This window comes from Lemur catta, chromosome 3 (genome assembly GCF_020740605.2).
Source record: "Lemur catta isolate mLemCat1 chromosome 3, mLemCat1.pri, whole genome shotgun sequence".
Lineage (NCBI taxonomy): Eukaryota > Metazoa > Chordata > Mammalia > Primates > Lemuridae > Lemur > Lemur catta.
Window position 1 is genome coordinate 112,121,817 of NC_059130.1, and position 19,862 is coordinate 112,141,678.

The window sequence follows — 19,862 nt, forward strand, 5'->3', positions numbered from 1 at the left end:
CTCATAGGTTGCGATGGGTTTGTTTCCACTACAGCTTTCAACTCATCCACCACCTTGGTGTCAGGTTGCCCACAGTGGCTCATTTTCAAGGTTAAGATCACCAGATCAGAACTTCTCAACCCATCCGTGTACTGTGCGTTCATTAGCCACATCCTTCGCAAACATTTCATTGATTTTTTGAGCTGTCTATGCTGCATTGGTTCCATGACAGAACTTGTATTTGAAAATAACTCAAATTTTTAACTTATCCATAGTTTCACGAAAATTGCTCTAAAAAAATTTTTGAAAGGTAATCACAAACCAAACAGTGTATTTGAAAGACTGAAGATGTACCTTCACAATAAACATAAAAAAGAAGTGTCAAAGTGAAATGTTGGAGATATCAGCTGTCAAACTTAGTACTTAAGGAAATTGGACATTTCATACTTAACCTATACTATTTGTGGATAGAGTTATTAAGTCATGACTGAGAAATAGCAATGTGTGGTTTGAAAGAGCTAATCTGAGTGTTACTGGCCAATATTTTGAACTCTTAAGGTTTTAATCTTATAAAGGGCAGGGACCAGATAACTTAAAATTATTTTGCTAGTGAAATAAAATCTTTATGTGAGATTATATTAAATATGGGCTGTTTACCGTTAGTAGGCGTAAGGCATAGAGATTGAAATTCACAGTGGAGGCCGGGCGCGGTGGCTCACGCCTGTAATCCTAGCACTCTGGGAGGCCGAGGCCGGTGGATTGCTCAAGGTCAGGAGTTCGAGACCAGCCTGACCAAGAGCGAGACCCCGTCTCTACTAAAAATAGAAAGAAATAATCTGGCCAACTAAAATATATATAGAAAAAATTAGCCGGGCATGGTGGCGCATGCCTGTAGTCCCAGCTACCCGGGAGGCTGAGGCAGGAGGATTGCTTAAGCCCAGGAGTTTGAGGTTGCTGTGAGCTAGGCTGATGCCACGGCACGCACTCTAGCCCGGGCAACAAAGCAAGACTCTGTCTCAAAAAAAAAAAAAAAAGAAATTCACAGTGGAAATCTCTCTATACATTTTAAGGTCTGTATGTGATGACATTGATCTTTTTAATATATATATAAATAAATGAATGAGAATAGTGCTTATGTTATTAGGATAATTGGGAGCACTACCATACATAAAGTGCCTTCAATCATCCTGGGTGCTCTCTGATCAGCATTATCAGATAGTTTTCAAACCTTAGTAGTTGGGGCCTTTGGATTTAAATAGTTGCCTGAAAGCCTGGTCTATTATTATTAGCCTCTGTTTTCAGTTGTTGGAGGTACTGGTGATAAGTGGAATGTGTAAGCTAGAAGCTGCTCTTTTTAGATTTTCAACACTCTGAAAGGTAGGACAAAGGCAGAAGATTAAGATTATATTTCCCTCATCTTTACTCTTCTATAAGTGGCAGTAATACTCCAAACCAGTATCATAGGCACCATTAAGAAAGGAGGGCCTGGACATGGTGGCTCATGCCTGTATTCTTAGCACTTTGAGAGGCTGAGGAAGATAAGATGATAAACTTTCTTTTGAATGTTAAGGAGAATATCTGAGCCTTTCAGTTTTTTAACCTCATTTAAGCGCAAAATCACTTTTTACTGTGCTTATTGAGTTTTAAGTAAAAATATCTAAATATATTTGTCTTTAGTTTGGTGTGAACATTATTTATATTGATGATAGTGACCTTTATATGGCCTTCATTTTTTAAAAATATTTTTTCTGCATATAAAATTCTAGGTTGACAGATTTTTTTTTTCGTTCTTTTCACTATATTGAAGTAGTTAAAAAAGTCATTTTCTTCCGGCTTGTGTAGCTTCTGACAAGGTCTGTTGTAATGTTGTAATTCTTATCTTTGTACTTGAGTATGTATATAATATTTCTTTTTTTCCCCTCTGGCTGTCTTTAAGCTGTTTGATGTGTCTGGGGATGTGTGTTTTTGGTTGGTTTTATATTTACCCTGCTTGGGATTTCTCTAAACTGCCAGGATCTGTGGTTTGATATCTTTCATTATTTCTGGAAAATTCTAGGCTATTATCTCTTCAAGTATTTCTTTTGTCATAGTTGTTCTGTTTTTCCTCCTTCTGCAACTCCAGTTGTATGTATGTTAGACCACTTGAAACTTTTCCACATCAGTGAATGCTTCCCCCCCCCCCATGTTTCAGTTGGATAATTTCTATTGATGTATTCTCCATGTATCTTCAGATTCATTGTTTCTTTTATCAGCTGCGGCCCGTCAACTGACAGTGTATTTTTTATTTCTAGCATTTGTATTTAACTTTAAAAATTACTGTCTGCTTGCTGAAATTACCCATCTGTTCATGTTTGTTGTCCATCTTTTTTCCACTAAGTCCTTTAATATATCAATCATAATAATTAAAAAAAAATTCCCTGTCTTGATAGTTCTAGCATCTGGGTCATTGCTGTGGCTAGTTTTTTTTTTTTTTTTTTTGGTTTTTTTTTGAGACAGAGTCTTGCTCTGTCACCCTGGCCAGAGTGCCGTGGCGTCAGCCTAGCTCACAGCAACCTCAAACTCCTGGGCTCAAGCAATCCTTCTGCCTCAGCCTCCGAGTAGCTGGGACTACAGGCATGTGCCACCATGCCTGGCTAATTTTTTTCTATATATATTTTTAGATGTCCATATAACTTCTTTCTATCTTTAGTAGAGACGGGGTCTCGCTCTTGTTCAGGCTGGTCTCGAACTCCTGACCTCGAGCGATCCACCGGCCTCGGCCTCCCAGAGTGCTAGGATTACAGGCGTGAGCCACTGCGCCCGACCGCTGCGTCTAGTTTTATTAATTGCTTTTTCTCTTCACTACAGGTTTTCTTCTTTTGTGTGTGTCTCCTAAGTTTTGATTGTGTTGAACATTGTGTAGAATAACAGTAGAGACTGAGGTAAATAGTATTTATACTTGGAAATGGGCATACTTCTTATTTTGGGCTATAGTGTGGGGTATTGAGATAGTTTGGGATTTTGTTGTTATCACTTCTAGTGTTCCATAGGCTTCAAAGTCCTGTAGTGGTGGCTAATTTACCTCCAGTGGTAGAATCCTATTGTTTGTTACTAGGTGCTAGGATTATGGTTGGGGGAGTTACCCTGATCAGTTTTATACAGATCCTGCGCACCTGGGCCTCAGAGATGTGGCTTTTCTAGTGTTTCCTCCTCTCTTCCATGAGGCAGTCAGTTTGTCTCATATTTGTGGTTGTTCTCAGGTGGGAGTTTCCTACCCCTTGTCCAGTGGTAGCAGACCTCTGCTTGGTGTATCAGTGAGGGATCTTAGGCCCAGGATGGTTTTCTACTTTTTCTCACAGGGGTTGAGAGGTTTGTTATTTCCTTATCTTGGCAGCAATAGATTTTTGCTAGTGTCCTGGGGGAGAAAAGGGTTGCTTCCCTTTCTCTAGTGGCCTAAGTCCTTTGCTTCATAGGAGAAAGGACCTGGGGAATCAGGTGTGCTTTGTTCTGTTCCCAGCTGTGGTGCTCCACCTCCTGCGCTCCTGTTCCATCACGTGAGACTCTGTCCAGTCTTCTGCTGTGAATCCAGGCTTTCTCATGAGCACCTGTGAGAGAGGTGGTAAAGGTTTTGTTTATGTGGAGACCTATAATAAAGAGTTTGCAAGTGAGCATGATGTAAGAATGATGTGTCTAGGGCACCCATTTGAGACTGTTATGCCAGCCCGTGCTTTGCTTTTAGGAACTTATTAAACTTTTAGCAGATTTTCTTGTTACTTCTCTGTATTACAACCATCTCTTTCTCTCTTCATTTGCCATGTGTATTTTGTCCTTCATTGGAGAATCTTGTCCCTCTTTGGAATTTAGTGCATTTGGTTTCTTTGCAAGTTCAGCTTTCTGATTAGCTAAAGAAAATTTATGATGTTTTAGATTATCTGGCCTTTCCTCCTTTTAGAATGAATGTGATGATCTTTGCAGCTTTCTTTATCCTAAGCAGAAACAGAATTCTAGCAGTAACCTTTAGAATTAATTGATCTGTGTCAAATTTCTTTTTCTTTTCTTTTCTTTTTTTTGATACAGAGTCTCGCTCTGTCGCCTTGGGTAGAATGCAGTGGTGAAAAGTACAGAATGCTTCACGAATTTGTGTGTCATCCTTGTGCAGGGGCCATGCTAATCTTCTCTGTATCATTCCAATTTTAATATACGTGCTGCTGAAGCAAGCACATGTGTCAAATTTCATTCCAAGAAACATTCTAAATTATAATCATTCCAAGAAGGATTATAAAAATACTTGAAATACTTGGTGAAAAAATTAGATTAGGAAATCAAGGCAAAGGGAAAATAAGGATAGGGATTAAAAAATAACCAACCAGCCAGGTAGAGCATGAGTATTGTATATAATAGAAATGAATGCCAAAAAACCTGGATGGTTGCTGATGTGGGTTGCAGTTTTGGATCTGAGCTTTTTAATGACCAAAGCAAAATTATATGATTGACAATGTTCAAGCTTTTAATAAAAATTTATTTTCATGAGTACATTTTAAATGTAGGAAGAAATATTTTTTTTCCTATACTGGTAGATCTAGTAGAATGAATTATACAAGACATTCATATTTAACATAGATGATGTCTTTCTTCACACATATTACTTCTTTTTTAATTGTATTATATGTACTTTTCTCACATTCTGTTCTGGAGGAGCTGGGATAATTTCTTGAATACTGGTGCCTGGTAGTACAATGTATGATGCTACCTCTATGGCAAATTGTTTATGAGACTTGCTGTTTGAAACCCAGAGTATTCAAAACAACTATTACCATATTATTACTAAGAAGCCAGGTGGCCTTATGCATAGGTGGGGTTAAGGAATTAACTCATCTTTTCATTTATTTAACAGTCATTTATTTAATGCCTGCTTTGTATCAGACATTGTATTAAGAGCAGAGGATATAGCAGTAAATAAAAACAAGCCATTTTTCCACAAAACTTATCTTGTATTGGGGTAGAAAGATAGTACCCAAACATACGATGTTAGATGGTGGTAAGTGCTATGTGGAAAAATAATGCAGGGTGTCAGGATACAGAGAGTGACTGAAAGTTGGGAAGAGTTGTTACTTTTATGTAGAGTGGTCAATGAAGGCTGGTCTTTTAAGGGGAAATTTGAGCAGAGAGATGAAGGCAGTGCGGATTTAAGTTATAGGAATATCTGAGAATCTAGGGGTAGGGTGTTTCAGGCAGAGGAAAGAGTAAGTGGAAAGTTGCTGAAGTGGTCCAATATACACATATTTGAGGTAGTTTAAGGCCAGTGTAGTTTGAGATGAGGTCACTAGGAAGTCTCTTTCAGCAAATCCAGAAATTTATTTTAATTATATATCCACTTAAAGCCACTGATTACTGAGTTACTTTGTATTCATTATAATGCCAATGTGTAAAAAAGATCAAGTCTAACTTTTGAAAATTGCTTAGCTGTGTTAAGGTGTGGTGATGAGCTATTATATATTAATTTTAGAGCTTTGATACTATTAAATAAACTCCAACTAAGTTAGTTACAGAAATTTTTATTGACCAAGATCTCACTTCTGTAGGTATGAAGAGCTGTTATGTTATCTCATTCTTTATCCTAAGGTGACTGTATTATTATATTCTCTGTCTCTTCTAAAAGCTGTGCTTTATGTCTCATATGCTCCATATGAATAAGCCAGATTTGATCTTTTTTACACATTAGCATTGTAATGGGTACAAAGTTATTGAGTTATTGAGAAATCAACGGTTTTTAGTGGATATATAATTTAAAATAAATTTCTTGCCTCCCAGTTCATACCATTGTAGGAGCTGATATTGCCTATATACATTTTTTGGTAATGTGGAGAGTAGGGTCACTTTGGACGAGGACTTGTGAAACTTAATTTTTACCCTGGATATGTTGAAACAGTTTATTGATCTGGAGGTGATTTTAGATCTACCTGGTATTAAAGAAGGACAATCAGAAAACACTGTAGTAACAGAAAATCATGATTGAAATATTAACCTCCCCACTTTTTTGGTTAATAAGTGAGAAAAAGAGCTTTTTTGTTTGTTTGTTTTCACAAAAATAAAGGCCTTTAGTTTGACCAGTTTAAAATGGTTATTCTTAATCTTATTAAAAAATTATACTATTTAACTATCTAGGAATATACTTTGTTGGCAGGCCAACATAAATGCCACTTTTATGCTTCCTTTAAGAAAGACTGCACAGAAAAATTTAAAAGCCAACACACTGAGAGATCAACCATCTTGGGTGGGACAGTTTGAAAAGATTTCAAAATTCTGAAGAATTCTCACTTCCTCCAGGCTTCTTACAGTTCCCTGAAGGCTTCTTTCTGACTATCCCAAGAAGGCAGTGTGGCTGCCCACTCTGTTCGTGCCTCAGTGAGTTGGCCTTCTATAGAATCAAAATAAAGCCTACCCTTTAAATTTTCATAAGAGAGTATTGGCTTTGCTGGCTCCCTGGTGTGGAAGCCAGTTGTGCCCAAGTAATAAGCAATAGTACATCTTTACTACAGGTTCTTGGACAGCAGTTTGAATGTGTGCGCCAAATGAAACACATTTGTTGAAAGCTTTGTAAATACACCTTGAATTTGAGGAAGAGGTATATAATACTTGAGGTATCTGAGGAAGACAATATAATGTATTTCCAATCCCTAAATTGATCCCTAGACCATCAGAAAAGCTATGTGTACCATAGCAATTCTGTATCATAGAAATTCCTTCCATTTAACACATGGTCTTTATCATCACTGGAATTAATACCATTGAATAGTGTTGCTGTGGTTTTCCTAGGACCTATGGGACAGAATTTTGCTTGAGTATAATCTAGGAAGAACTTTTTCTGCAGATAAGTTTTTCTGCTGTTTAAAGTAGAACATTGTCCAGTGCAGTTTAAGTTTTCTCCCATTTCCTTTTTTTTTTTAAACCTTAATGCCAGTAAATTTTAATTCAAATTTTTGTCCTAAATTCTGTGATCTACTTTAGGTGCCCAAGGTATTAATTCCTTCCTTTTTGATTGATTCTTTCTTCCATCCACCCACTGTCTTATTTTGTATTATTTAAGACTACCACTGTCCCAGAGTCATTGTGGACTAGGGCAGATGAAAAAAAATTACAGATCTTTAGAGACTAGGTAGATGTCTTAGAACCTTTAACTATTTTGATAATTTACCATTAAGAGAGAATGTCGAGGGTAATGAAGACATAAGAGGAAATCCTGGCCATCAAATAGAACAGCAGTTTCCAGAGGCTTTTGTTTTTAATTAGGATTAGATCATATTACTTACATTTGCATTCATTTTCTAACTGTGCAGTTTGACTTGTAAGTCTCTATTTGGGTTGGTGCAAAAGTAATTGCAGTTTTGGACCGTGAGTTTTAAATCATTATAACTAGGTTCAGACACGTCTTTATTAATCAAAATAGGAACCATTACAATCAACACATTGTTTCCAAGGAGAAATAAGTGTGTTTATTCCTGCAGTGTAAAAATCCATTCTTCAGGATTGGACGAATTCTTGGAAAGCATTTTCTGCATCCTGCTGGTTGTGGAAGCATTTTTCTTGCAAAAAGTTGTCGAGATGCTTGAAATGGTAGTGGGTTGTCGAGAGGTCAGGTGAGTATGGCGGCTGAGGCAAAACTTCATAGCCCAATTCGTTCAACTTTTGAAGCATTGGTTGTGTGACTTGCAGTCAGGCATTGTAATGGAGAAGAATTGGGCCCTTTCTGTTGACCAATGGCGGCTGCAGTTGTTGCAGTTGTTGGTGTATCTGATTGATTTGCTGAGCATACTTCTCAAATGTAATGGTTTTTCTGGGATTCAGAAAGCGATAGTGGATCAGACCACCAAACAGTGACCATGAGCTTTTTTTGGTGCAAGTTTGGCCCTGGGAAGTGCTTTGGAGTTTCTCGATCCAACCACTGAGCTGGTCATTGCTGGCTGTCGTATAAAATCCACTTTTGTTGCACATCACAATCTGATCAAGAAATGGTTCATTGTTGTGTACAAGAAGAGAAGATGACACTTCAGAATGATGATTTTTTTGATTTTCAGTCAGCTCATGAGGCATCCACTTTTTCACCTTTCCAATTTGCTTCAAATGCCAAACGACCATAGAATGGTCCACATTGAGTTCTTTGGCAACTTCTCATGTAGTTGTGAGAGGATCAGCTTCTATGATTGCTTTCAGTTGGTCGTTGTCAGTTTCCGATGGCCAGCCACTGTTCCCCTCATCTTCAAGGCTCTCATCTCCTCTGCAAAACTTCTTGAACCACGCCTGCACCGTGCACATTCATTAGTGGTTCCTGGGCCAAATGCATGTGAGTTGTCTCCTCTGCTTTACAACCCATTTTGAACTTGATTAAGAAAATCACTCGAGGCTGGGCGTGGTGGCTGACTCTAGCCTGTAATCCTAGCACTCTGGGAGGCCGAGGCAGGAAGATTGCTTGAAGTCAGGGGTTGAAGACCAGCCTCAGCAAGAGCAAGACCCCGTCTGTACTAAAAATAGAAAGAAATTAGCCGGGCAACTAAAAATAGAAAAAAAATTAGCTAGGCATGGTGGCAAGTGCCTGTAGTCCTAGCTACTGGGGAGGTGGAGGCTGAGGCTGGAGGATTGCTTGAGCCCAGGAGTGTGAGGTTGCTGTGAGCTAGGCTGATGCCACAGCATTCTAGCCCGGGCAACAGAGCGAGACTCTGTTTCGAAGAAAAAAGAAAATCCTTTGAATTTGATTTTTGTCTGACATCATTTCCATAGTCTAAAATAAACAAATCGAGAAATGTGCATTAAAATGATGTATAACATAACCACAGTTATTTAAAAATGTATTCCGGTAGCAAACAGCAAATTTCAACAATGCTAAAACTGCAATTACTTTTCCACCAACCTAATAGCTTCTACAGTTGATATGATTCTGGCCTTATCTAAATCTGTTGTTGTTTGAAACTTAGCGTTGCCACTAGTATAAGTGCAATTACACATCATCCACATGTGTAATGCAAACTGGCAGACTAAGCCCCCAGCTGATGTGTTAAATGTTTTGGAAAGAAGTTTTTCACACGTTTAAATTGTGTTATTTTCTTACATGAAAGTGCTCAATATTATTGGCCTGGACTATAGTAATTGAATCACAGCTGAACCTGAATTAGCCCAAAGTGAAAAAAATCTATTATTTGAACTAGCAGGAAATTTGTTCTGTGTCTATGTGCTAACTCTCCAAAGTATTAAAATATTAACTGTATGAAGGCATATTAAATAAAATATTTAATAAGCACCAAGTTTAAATTTACAACTAATTTTCCAATTAACTTATGACATGCAAAAAAATTGCCATTCTCCTTTTCTCTCACCTTCTACTTATAACTCATGGTAACTCAATAGAAAAATAAGTTATATGGTTTGAATTATTTATTTAGTTTTTTGGTTTCCCAGTATATGAGAGGATAGAAATTATTGGGCTTCTTGCTTGTGTTTACATGATTTTGTTTTTGTTTAGTAATTACAATTTATTCTTTTGGTGTAAAAGAATTTCCGTATCTTGGAAAATGTCCATCTGAGGGTTAGTGTGGTATGAATGTAATGTAGTGTACTGTATTGAGAGTTCATCTAAATTCTTTATCCTTTCAAGTTGAAATATAGCATTGTTTAAGCTTCTCTCTAGTCCTAAAGTTTATTGTTTATAAATACATGAATTCATTCCTGGGAGACAATAGAGTATCTCTATTTTCTCTATAGAGGTGTCAGTAGGCTTCATTGAGACTGGAGCTTGGGCATCCTGGGTTGAGTTCTCTGCTCTCACTCTTGCTAGCTGTGTGACCTTGGGAAAACCACCTAACCTATCTGTTGCTTAGCTTCCTAATTTGTAAAATGGGTTTAATAATAGCACCTACCTGACAGTTGTTTTGAGTCTTAAATGTCAAGTGGATGTGCATGCTGAGCATGGAGACTAGCCTGCAGGGAGTGCTCAGTAGATGGCTGCAATTACTGCGGTGTTTACTTTTATCATTCTTCCCCCAGTGCCATGCCAGTGCCTAGAGGCTCTTTTCTCCAGGGGAGCATCTCCCTTTCTCCTTTTCTCCAGCATCCCCCTTCCTCCCTGGAGCAGATTGAGATGGAGCAATTAGCCTTTAGTGTGTGTGGTTTTTTTTTGTTTTTTTTTTTGAGACAGAGTCTCATTCTGTTGCCCTGGCTAGAGTGCCATGGCATCACCCTAGCTCACAGCAACCTCAAACTCCTGGGCTCGAGCAATCCTCCTGCTTCAACCTCCCGAGTAGCTGGGACTGGGACTACAGGCATGTGCCACCATGCCCAGCTAATTTTTTCTATATATATATTTTTAGCTGTCCATATAATTTCTTTCTATTTTTAGTAGAGACGGGATCTCGCTGTTGCTCAGGCTGGTCTCGAACTCCTGAGCTCAAACAATCTGCCCACCTCAGCCTCCTGAAGTGCTAGGATTACAGGCGTGAGCCCCTCCTCCCCCCAGCCTTTAGTTTTTGTAGCATAGGTGCATGTTCTAATTGGGCTTTAGATTTTAGATTGTGCAACTGTCCCCTCTTTTTTATGCTACTCACCTAACTCTTAGCTGGGGTATTGAAATAGGACTTAGGTAGCATATTTTGAGGCAGTGGTTTAGTTGACAAAGTTAACAACCAATTCGAGAAACTTAATTAATATAACTGTTTAGGCTGCTGTAGTAGCCTTTTCCTATTATCTATATAGTTATATTTATGAAACATAGATGATAGATGTATGGTGGAGGGGGGAATAGGAGAAGTTAAGGTTGAGTGCTACGCTTCATTGGGCTTCTGGACAGATGATGATGCCATTATACTAACAGTGAGCAGCAGGAGGGAAGTGCTTTAGGGGAATGTCATAGATTATGGTTATATTTGAGTGTGGCACATTCAGGAGGACAAGATTAGTAGACAGTAAGACGTTTGGTCACTTAGAAGAACAATCTGGGTTGTACTTAGAGGTTTGTGAGTTGTAATTGTAAGGATGGCACTTAAAGCATGGTAAATGTTAACTGCATTTAAAATCAATGAATTTTGCTAGGTAAGCAGTGAGGGAAGGAACTGCTTCTCACAGATTGTTCTTTTCAATAGAACCTTGTGCATCACTGTTCTTAATAATGACAGCTTAAGCGTTGGAAGGCAATTAAATGGTCTATAATGGCCAATATACACACATATGTTGTATTTAGGATCCATTGTAAGAGAACCTGAAGGTTTGCCCTCCTGTCTTTGTGGGTTAAGGTGTGAGTTGTTTCACAAGGCCAAATGGTAAAGTGAAGAAGTGTTCTCAGGTGATATTTTTGATATTTTAATTAAGGTCATATATTAGGTCCAGTGCTGTGTTTTTATATTTCTGAAAATTTGACTGTATCATTGCATGTGTATACATTTGTAAATTGAGGCAACAGCATATATATATATACTTAAACATTTTTCAGTTATACTACAAACTCTACTTTGTAGGTAATTTTAAGTATGAAGTATTACAATATAGGAAGTACTTATATTTCTTAAAGCCTGAAAGCTCCCTTTTAAAATAATAATAATAATAATAATAATAATAATAATTGTTACCCTTTGTTGAATGTCTACTAAATGCTAGGCTTGTTAAGAATACCATTTTACATGTTAGGGAAGTAAGCTTGGTGGTAGACCTGGGATTCTAGCTCAAGTCTGATTTTAAAGTTCATACTTTTGCTCTCATACTGAGATGCATCTCAAGTACTGTGAGTTGTTGAGATTCATATTCAGTGCCATAGTCTTTTTTAACACCTTTAGTAAGTTGGTGTATGCATATTTAAAACTGGTATTTTGGATTTAGATCTGTTAGGACATATTTACTGAAGATCGTATGTGTAGTGTGTTAAATTTTTGTTTAATTTTTTTCATCAAGTCTTGGAATGTTATTGTCAGTGTATGATTTGACCTAATTTTACTTATAAAGGAGTGATTATGGAATTGGAACAAACTTAATATGTAATTGAAAGGAAATGTGGGGAATGCAGATGGAGTAGGTTGAGAAACAGTTGTAAATTTATAGATTAATTTATCAGAAGTGACATCACCATTTCTAATATGTATATATTAATTGGCATCATTGTATGAAAATAAATGCTAAAAATGATCTCTGCAGATGGAATTATTAACACTTTGGTACATTTATTTTCTCTGTTTTATAACTTGTATCCAACAATCTTCATCATGATGCTTTCATAATTGTGAATGACCCATAAATTTTAGAAATTTTATTTTCCTTTCTTAAACCTATACTGATTTGACATTTTAGGTAATTTTAAAACAATCATGATAGTTAATTTTAGAAGCAATTTTTTTTAAGAGTTGTTAAAATGTTAAAAAGTTGTTAAAATATGTATATGTTTAGAACATTTCTGGAAAGATGGATAAGAAATTTGATATTGGTTACTTTTGGGAGAAAAAGATTAGATGATGGAAAGTACTTTCTATCTTATATCCTGTGCTGATACTTTATATTTTATAAAAAATATATATCCTTTCTACTATATGAATTTGTTTCTTTGACAATGACCTAGTGATACTTAAAAAAAAAAAACAAACCAGTAATAGCACAGGACATCTGTAGATCTATAGGCTATGGTTATATGTATAGTTTTCTTTGTCCTGTTTTCAAGAAAGTGCATAACATTTACTTCTTTTATTTGCCAAATAAAGTTAACTGACATTCTTTATGTTTATTATATGCTTTTGTTTTCACTGAAATACCATTTTATTTCACAAGTCAGTGTGATCTCCATAAAATTTAGTGGCCTTTTGGGACTAGTAAAAGATTTATTCATTTGCAAACCATGACCCAGTAAAAATGAGGTTGCAAACTGCAAATGAGTTTGGCTTTTTATTCTCTACTGTCATTATAAAGGAAACTTAGCTGTGTGACCTTCAGCAGGTTACTTAATTTCTCGGAATCTTTTTTTTCCCCCGTTTCATGTAGTCAGACATTTATTTTATAAGATTATCTCCCAGGACTCTTAAAAATCTCTGATTCTATAATTTCATATCCATTTCAACTGAAAAGATGGAATTTAATAATTCTTACAGTAGTGTTATAAGCAAAACTTCTAGTTAATGAAAATATAGATAACCTTCAGAATAAACTTTAATTATTAAAATGCATTTGCAGTCTAATTTGTCTTATAACCGAATTCTAATGTAGCTCTGCATAAAGGCAGCTGTACACATGCAGAAAATCTTAGAGTTAGATTTTGAAAAGAAAAGTTCTAGAATTGAAGACATATTAACTTTGTATATGTATTTTTTAAAGCAGTTCAACATTTCTATTTTTTTATTTTTATTTTTTCTTGAAGCTGAGGTCTCACTGTGTTGCCTAGGCTGGAGTGCAGTGGCTATTCACAGGTGCTGTCATAGCACACTATAGCCTCTTACTCCTGGTCTTAAATGATCCTCCCGCCTCAGCCTCCTGAGTAGCTGGGACTACAGGCAGGCCACTGTGCCTGGCTCTCAACATTTCTGTTTCTAATCTTAATACTGGAGAATGAGCCTTTTCTTTGTTTAGAACCTCAAAGGAAGTGGTATCTTATGCTAACTGTGTCTTCATAGATAATTGCACAATGGATTATCAATCAAATTTAGTTAAACTATGACAGCTTCTCTACAGCTTCTTTTGCTAAGTTTACTTTAGTTTGTTAAGTTATGGCAGTGAGGAAAATAGTTAGGATCCACACCCTGAGCATTTACTATTTTAAAAGTGTACTGACATGTGAGGTCTGCGATTATGAACTTGTGTTATCTTTTCATATATGAAGTGCTTAATGAAACATTGAACCATTAACTTCATTATAGAATCCCTTTTGGTTACATGGCCTTTGAAAAAACATCTGAACAAAAAATGAGATGTCTTTCTGAATTTTAACTTTGCTGATGTCTCCTCACCAAAAGGATGGGATTATCATTGCTGGAGTCCAAATTGGAAGCCAAAAGACTTTATTTCCTCTGTAGTTTCCTTAGTGAATTAAATTGTAAAGGTCAGTGCGAAATAGAAATGCGATTCCTGGAATTTTGTTGAATAGTAAAGTGAGATGTAGTGTAAGCAGGGTACGGGTCCTTTTTTGCTGGTCTGTGTTAATACACAAAGACCCAGTAACTGCATGCTTGGAAAGCTTTTCTCTGTCCATGGGATCTTCATCCTTATTGTAGCCAGGCAGCTGAGGAGATATCCCCTAAAGAGGCAGGACTCCCCATCCTCCCACTTCTCCTGCTTTTTAATTTATTTTTTTACTATATACTGGGATACTGAAAGGCCTTCCATTGACCAGAAAGACAAAGAGTGCTTTCATTCTCTGGGTTTAGCCATAGCCGGTGTGCAGGGCTTTTGTTAGGCTTTGCACTAGCCCTTTCTCTCTCACCACCCCCAGTCTCATTGTTCATACTTTGCAGCAGCAACTGTATCATTTTGAGAATTTTACTTCCTTATTTTAAAATAAACAGTTGCAAATGAAAAATCCAGTTTCTTGTAATGAACATTGCAAAGCTTTTTCTGATGTGTTTATTTGGATAAAGAAAGTGCCCTGTTCTAGCTAAGTGCCACAGTGCAAGACTTGGTCTTATTGAAATTATTCTCTGTCATTTAAAAAGTACAGTCAAAATAAACATTATTTCTTTTTTGTATGGCTATATCTGGTCTACCTTCATTGTTGGTGCTTGATATTCATTCATGAAAAACAAGGATCTTTAACCAGTGTCAAGTGGTTTTTAAATTACTTAATGTTTTTATGTTTTATTGATAAGATGAAGTGGTGAATTTAGGCACAGTTATGTGGACAATTTAAAAATGCTTTTTGCCTCATTTCAAATTGACTTTTCTCCTTAAGATTGATGTTAATAGTGTTGCTTTTGTCCTACACTTTTCTTGTTATATATAGAAGAATTCTCTCTCTCTATGGAATTATATCAATATTAAATAAACAAGAGTTATTTTTAAAATACATTTTACATTTGGGTATGTAAACTTTATCAGATAGAACCAGGCTATATTTTATAATTTTACTTCCAATTTGTACTACCCAGGAGTTCTGTCAATTTTTTTTACACAAGTGATTCATCTTTTAGTGAAATATTTAATGCATGAGAAAGATTAGAAAATAATGTAACAAACACTTGTATACCTACCACCCAGCTTTGTTGTATTTGCATTTTCAAGAGAGATTTTTGAATAATTTTGTTGAACTCTAATATCTTAGTCTGTCTTGTTTATGATTATTTTATTTCCTCGTCTGTCACAAATTTTCCCCCTAGATAAGTCAATTGTTAAGGTAAACCTAGTGAGTGCCCTTAGCTACCTTAATACTATACAGTGTCTGCTGGAAAGTATTTGTGACCTTTTAAAGTTCTGTATAATAATCTCAGTATTAAGCAAGTTAAAGTTTAGGTACTAAACCTTGGTTGTTACATGTTCTAAGAAGGGAATATAATATATTACACATGGTGAAAATTTATTCAGATTTGTTATATGAATATGTAGTTGAAATCTGAGGGAAAATATTTGTTTTATTGTCGTTGGTTTAGCTACTGTTGAATTATTGTCTTCCCTCTTTCCCTTCCTTCCCCCTCCTCTCTTTTTCTCTTTCCCTTTCTCTTCTTTCCTTCCTTCCTTTTCCCCACTTCAGTAAGCTGGTCTAAGTGTTGTACCTTGTTTTGACCTTTATGTTGGAAAAAGGAATTGCTCTTAGAAGTCTTAACAGTGGCAGTGGCATATTGTGTGCCTACCATATACCAGGTACTAGGTTAAATGCTTTAAATAAATCATCTCATTTAACTTTACATTAACTCTCTGAAGGAAGTACTATTATTGTCCTGATTTTCCAGGTGAAGAACCATATGCTTTTTATAGGAATACCTTGTTTGATTCGGCTTCATTTATTGGACTTCACAGAATTGCACTTTTTTTTTTTAAAAAACTAATAGCAACCCTGAATCGAGCAAGTCTTTGGGTGCCATTTTTCCAAGAGCATGTGCTCACTTTGTGTTTCTTTGTCACATTTTGGTAATTTTTGTAATATTTCAAACCTTTTCATTGATCTGTTATGGTGATATATGATCACTGATGCTTGGTGTACTATTGTAATTGTTTTGGGGTGCCCTCATATAAGACAGCCAACTTATTAATAATTGAGAAACATTGTATGTATTTTGACTACTCCACCAACTGGCTGTTTTCCAGTCTCTCTTCTCCTTGGGCCTCATTCTCTGAGACACAACAATATTGAAATTAAGCCAATTAATACTCCTATTAATATTATAGCTTCTAAGTGTTCAAGTGAAAGGAAGAGCCATATGTGTCTCACTTGAAATTGAAAGCTAGAAATGATTAAGCTTAGTGAGGAAGGCATGTCTAAAGCTGAGATAGGCTGAAAGCCAGGCCTCTTAATGCCAAACAACCAGTAAATGGAACAACAAAGCCTGGATGGCAGCACATCTGTTTATAGCATGGTTTACTGAATTTTTCTAGCCCATAGTTGAGATCTAGTGCTTAGGAAATAAGATTCCTTTCAAAATATTACAGCTTATTGACAGTGTACCTAGTCACCCAAGAGCTCTGTTGGAGCTGTACAAGGAGATTAATATTGTTTTCATGTCTAATAGCATAATATCCATTCTGCAGGCCATGGATCAAGGAGAAATTGTGACTTTCAAGTCTTATTATTTAAGATATACATTTTGTAAGGCTATAACTGCCATACATAGTGCTTATTCTGATGGATCTGGGCAACATAAATTAAAGACCTTCTGGAAGGGATTCACCATTCTAGATGCCATTAAGAACATTCATGTTTCATGGGAGGAGGTCAAAATATCAACATTCACAGTAGTTTGGGAGAAGTTGCTTCCAGCCCTCATGGATAACTTTGAGGGGTTAAAGACTTCAGTGGAGTAAGTAACTGCAGATGTGTGTAAAATAGCAAGAAAACTAGAATTAGAAATGGAGCCTAAGGATATGATTGAATTGCTACAATCTCATGGTAAGACTTGAGCAGTTGTTTCTTATGGATGAGCAACAAAAGTGTTTTTTTGAGATAGAATCTACTCTTTGGTGAATATGCTATGAACATTGTTGAAATGACAATAAAGGATTTAGCATATTACATAAACTTAGTTGATAAAGTAGTGGCAGGGTTTGAGATGATTGACTCCAAGTTTGAAAGAAGTTCTACTGTGGGTAAAAGACTATTAAACAGCATCACATGCTGCAGAGAAATCTTTCATGAAAGGAGGAGTCAGTCAATGTGGCAAACTTCATTGTCTTATTTTAAGAAATTGCCATAGCTATTCCAACCTTTAGCAACCACCATCCTGATCAGCATTGAGGCAAGACCTTCATTGTAAAAAGATTACAGCTCACTGAAGGCTCAGATGATTGTTAACATTTTTTAGCAATAAAGTATTTTTAAATTAAGATATGTACATTTTTTAAACATGCTATTGCACTTAATAGACAACAGAATAGTGGAAACATAACTTTTATGTGCACTGGGAAATCAAAAATTTTGTGACTCACTTGTCATATTTGCTTTCTTCTGGTGGTCTGGAACTGAGTTTGCACTATCTCCTAGGTATTCCTGTAGATGTTAAATAAACTTGTCCTGGAAATCATATAGGTAGTAAGCAGAGGAACTGGAATGCTAAAATCAAATTTGTATTCTAGATAACTGATGGAAATAAACTGCCTCCTGGGCTCAGTATTATTAGAAGTCTTGTAATAAACCTCTTGGTACAGTCTGAAATTGAATTTGTTTCAGTTAAATTCAGGGCTTCAAGTTGAAGTATATTCAAGTTGTTTGAAACCTTGGTATTGGTGGGATTATTGGTTTTAGTTTTTAGATTAAAGGGTTAGTGTGGGATGTTGAGTGATTGAACCCAGAGCTCTTGGACTGAGTTGGTGCTGCTGGCTCAGTTTCTCTGTCTCTGTATAGATTGAGATCCATCTATACAGAAATCTCATGAAGTGGGTACTCAGCTATTTAAGACTAATGCTGGAGAAAAGGCAAAGAGGGACAGTAGAAATGAAGAGGAAGAGATCTTTGTTTTTCTAGTGATTTGAATCCCACTGATACCTGAGGGACACATGGGGAGGGACCCTGGGAAAGGTGTAAGAACCCAGGGGTGAAGTGAAGAAGATGAATTACGTGACTGTGATCTGGGGCCCAGGTGGAGTGACTGCAGTGGGGAAATAGCAGAGAAAGCTGCCATTGCTACCTTTTTAAAAGAATTTTACTAAACATGAGCTATGCACTCTAGCATACATTTCAGTTTGTTGTTTTTTTCAGAAAAAGTATTAATGAGTAATCATATTTATTTTTTCAAATGCACAGCAGTTCTCTGTCAGTGTGAATGAAAAGCCCTTTGGATTTTGTATTGTGACCTCTTTCGCCGACCATTGTTGTATTAAGGTGGCATAGCTACATTGATGTGGGTTTCTGGTGCCCTTATTTGCTTGGAGCAATGTGCTTCTGGTATACTCACCTGGATTTAAAGTTTTTGTAGGTACTTTATTCTGAATATTAGGAATGTTGAAAATTCTGCTTCTGGCATCTGGGGGCCCTGGGAGAGAATATGGATTTCTTAGGGCAGCATATCCACATTGTTCGGGACAGAGGTCAGAACTATTTTATTAATTATAGTAAAATATTTTTGCTTTCCTCACTTTATTTTTATTTTTTTTTTGGGAGATGAGTTCTTGCTCTGTCACCCAGCCTGGAGTGCAGTGGTGTCATCATAGCTCACTGCAACCTCAAACTCCTGGGCTCAAGTGATCCTCCTGCCTCAGTCTCACTTAATATCTTTGATGAAACAGCAAAACTATTTTTTTTTGCTTGAGTACACATTATCTTTTTAATATTCTTTCTGATAAAATGGGAAGTACTCACAAAGCACTTCCATTGCATAGTTGTCCAAAACGTTCTTAATGAAAAACACTTGAGTGAGTGAGTTTCAAGCTCACCTAGTGGCTTTTTTCATGCATCACCATTTTTACTTGAAAGAATGATAAACTGGTTATTGATGCTTCAGTATTTTGTAGATATATTATTAAAAATAAATGATCATACCTGTTGCTTCAAGGAAACTGTTGTCAATGATACAATAGTTTTCATGCGAAAATGAGAGTCTTAGAAACTTGTATCCACCACTATGAACTTGACAGCTTTCTAGCACTTAACAGACTTTTTTCTGGTGAGATTAGTGGTGGTATTAATAAATAATATTTTTGATATTGTAAATACAAAATGGGTCAAGGAAGATCTATATAAGTTAATGCACCACTCTTTTCCAGATAATCAATCCATAATGTTATGACATCATGGATAACTGAAAGAAGTATTGATGATTGATTGAGACAGAGTCTTGCTCGTCACCCTGGGTATAGTGCAGTGGTGTCATCATAGCTCACTGCAACCTCAAACTCCTGGCCTCAAGCAACTTCTGTCTCAGCCTCACGAGTAGCTGGGACTACGGGTGCCATGACACCTGGCTGAGTTTTTCATTTTTAGTAGAGACTGGGTCTTGCTCTTGCTCAGGCTGGTCTTCCTGCCTTAGCCTCCCAGAATGCTAGGATTACAGGCATGAGCCACTGCGCCTGGCTGAAAGATGTATTGAAAATGCAGTATACACCAATCCATTTTATTGTCACAGTGTATGAAAAGTTCATTTTTACGATTTCAGATTCCATATTGCACCTAACCTTTGAATACTATCACCTGTTGAATTTTGGTGTAAAATCAAAAGAGAATATGCACAATTATTAGGAAAGACTGTTAAAGTTCTCCTCCCTTTTCCAGCTACACATCTGTGTGAGGCTGTGTTTTTTTCAGATTTCAAAAT

At 36.5% G+C, this 19,862-nt stretch overlaps 1 protein-coding gene and 1 non-coding gene across 12 annotated transcripts in view; one reads left to right on the top strand and one right to left on the bottom strand.

Moving 5' to 3' along the window:
- Positions 1-19,862, top strand: part of EIF4G3 (eukaryotic translation initiation factor 4 gamma 3) — a 321,219-nt gene that overhangs the window by 42,687 nt on the left and 258,670 nt on the right. The window lies entirely within an intron of this gene.
- Positions 4,073-4,179, bottom strand: LOC123636133. The gene has a single exon (XR_006734344.1). It is a non-coding gene; the product is annotated as a U6 spliceosomal RNA (small nuclear RNA).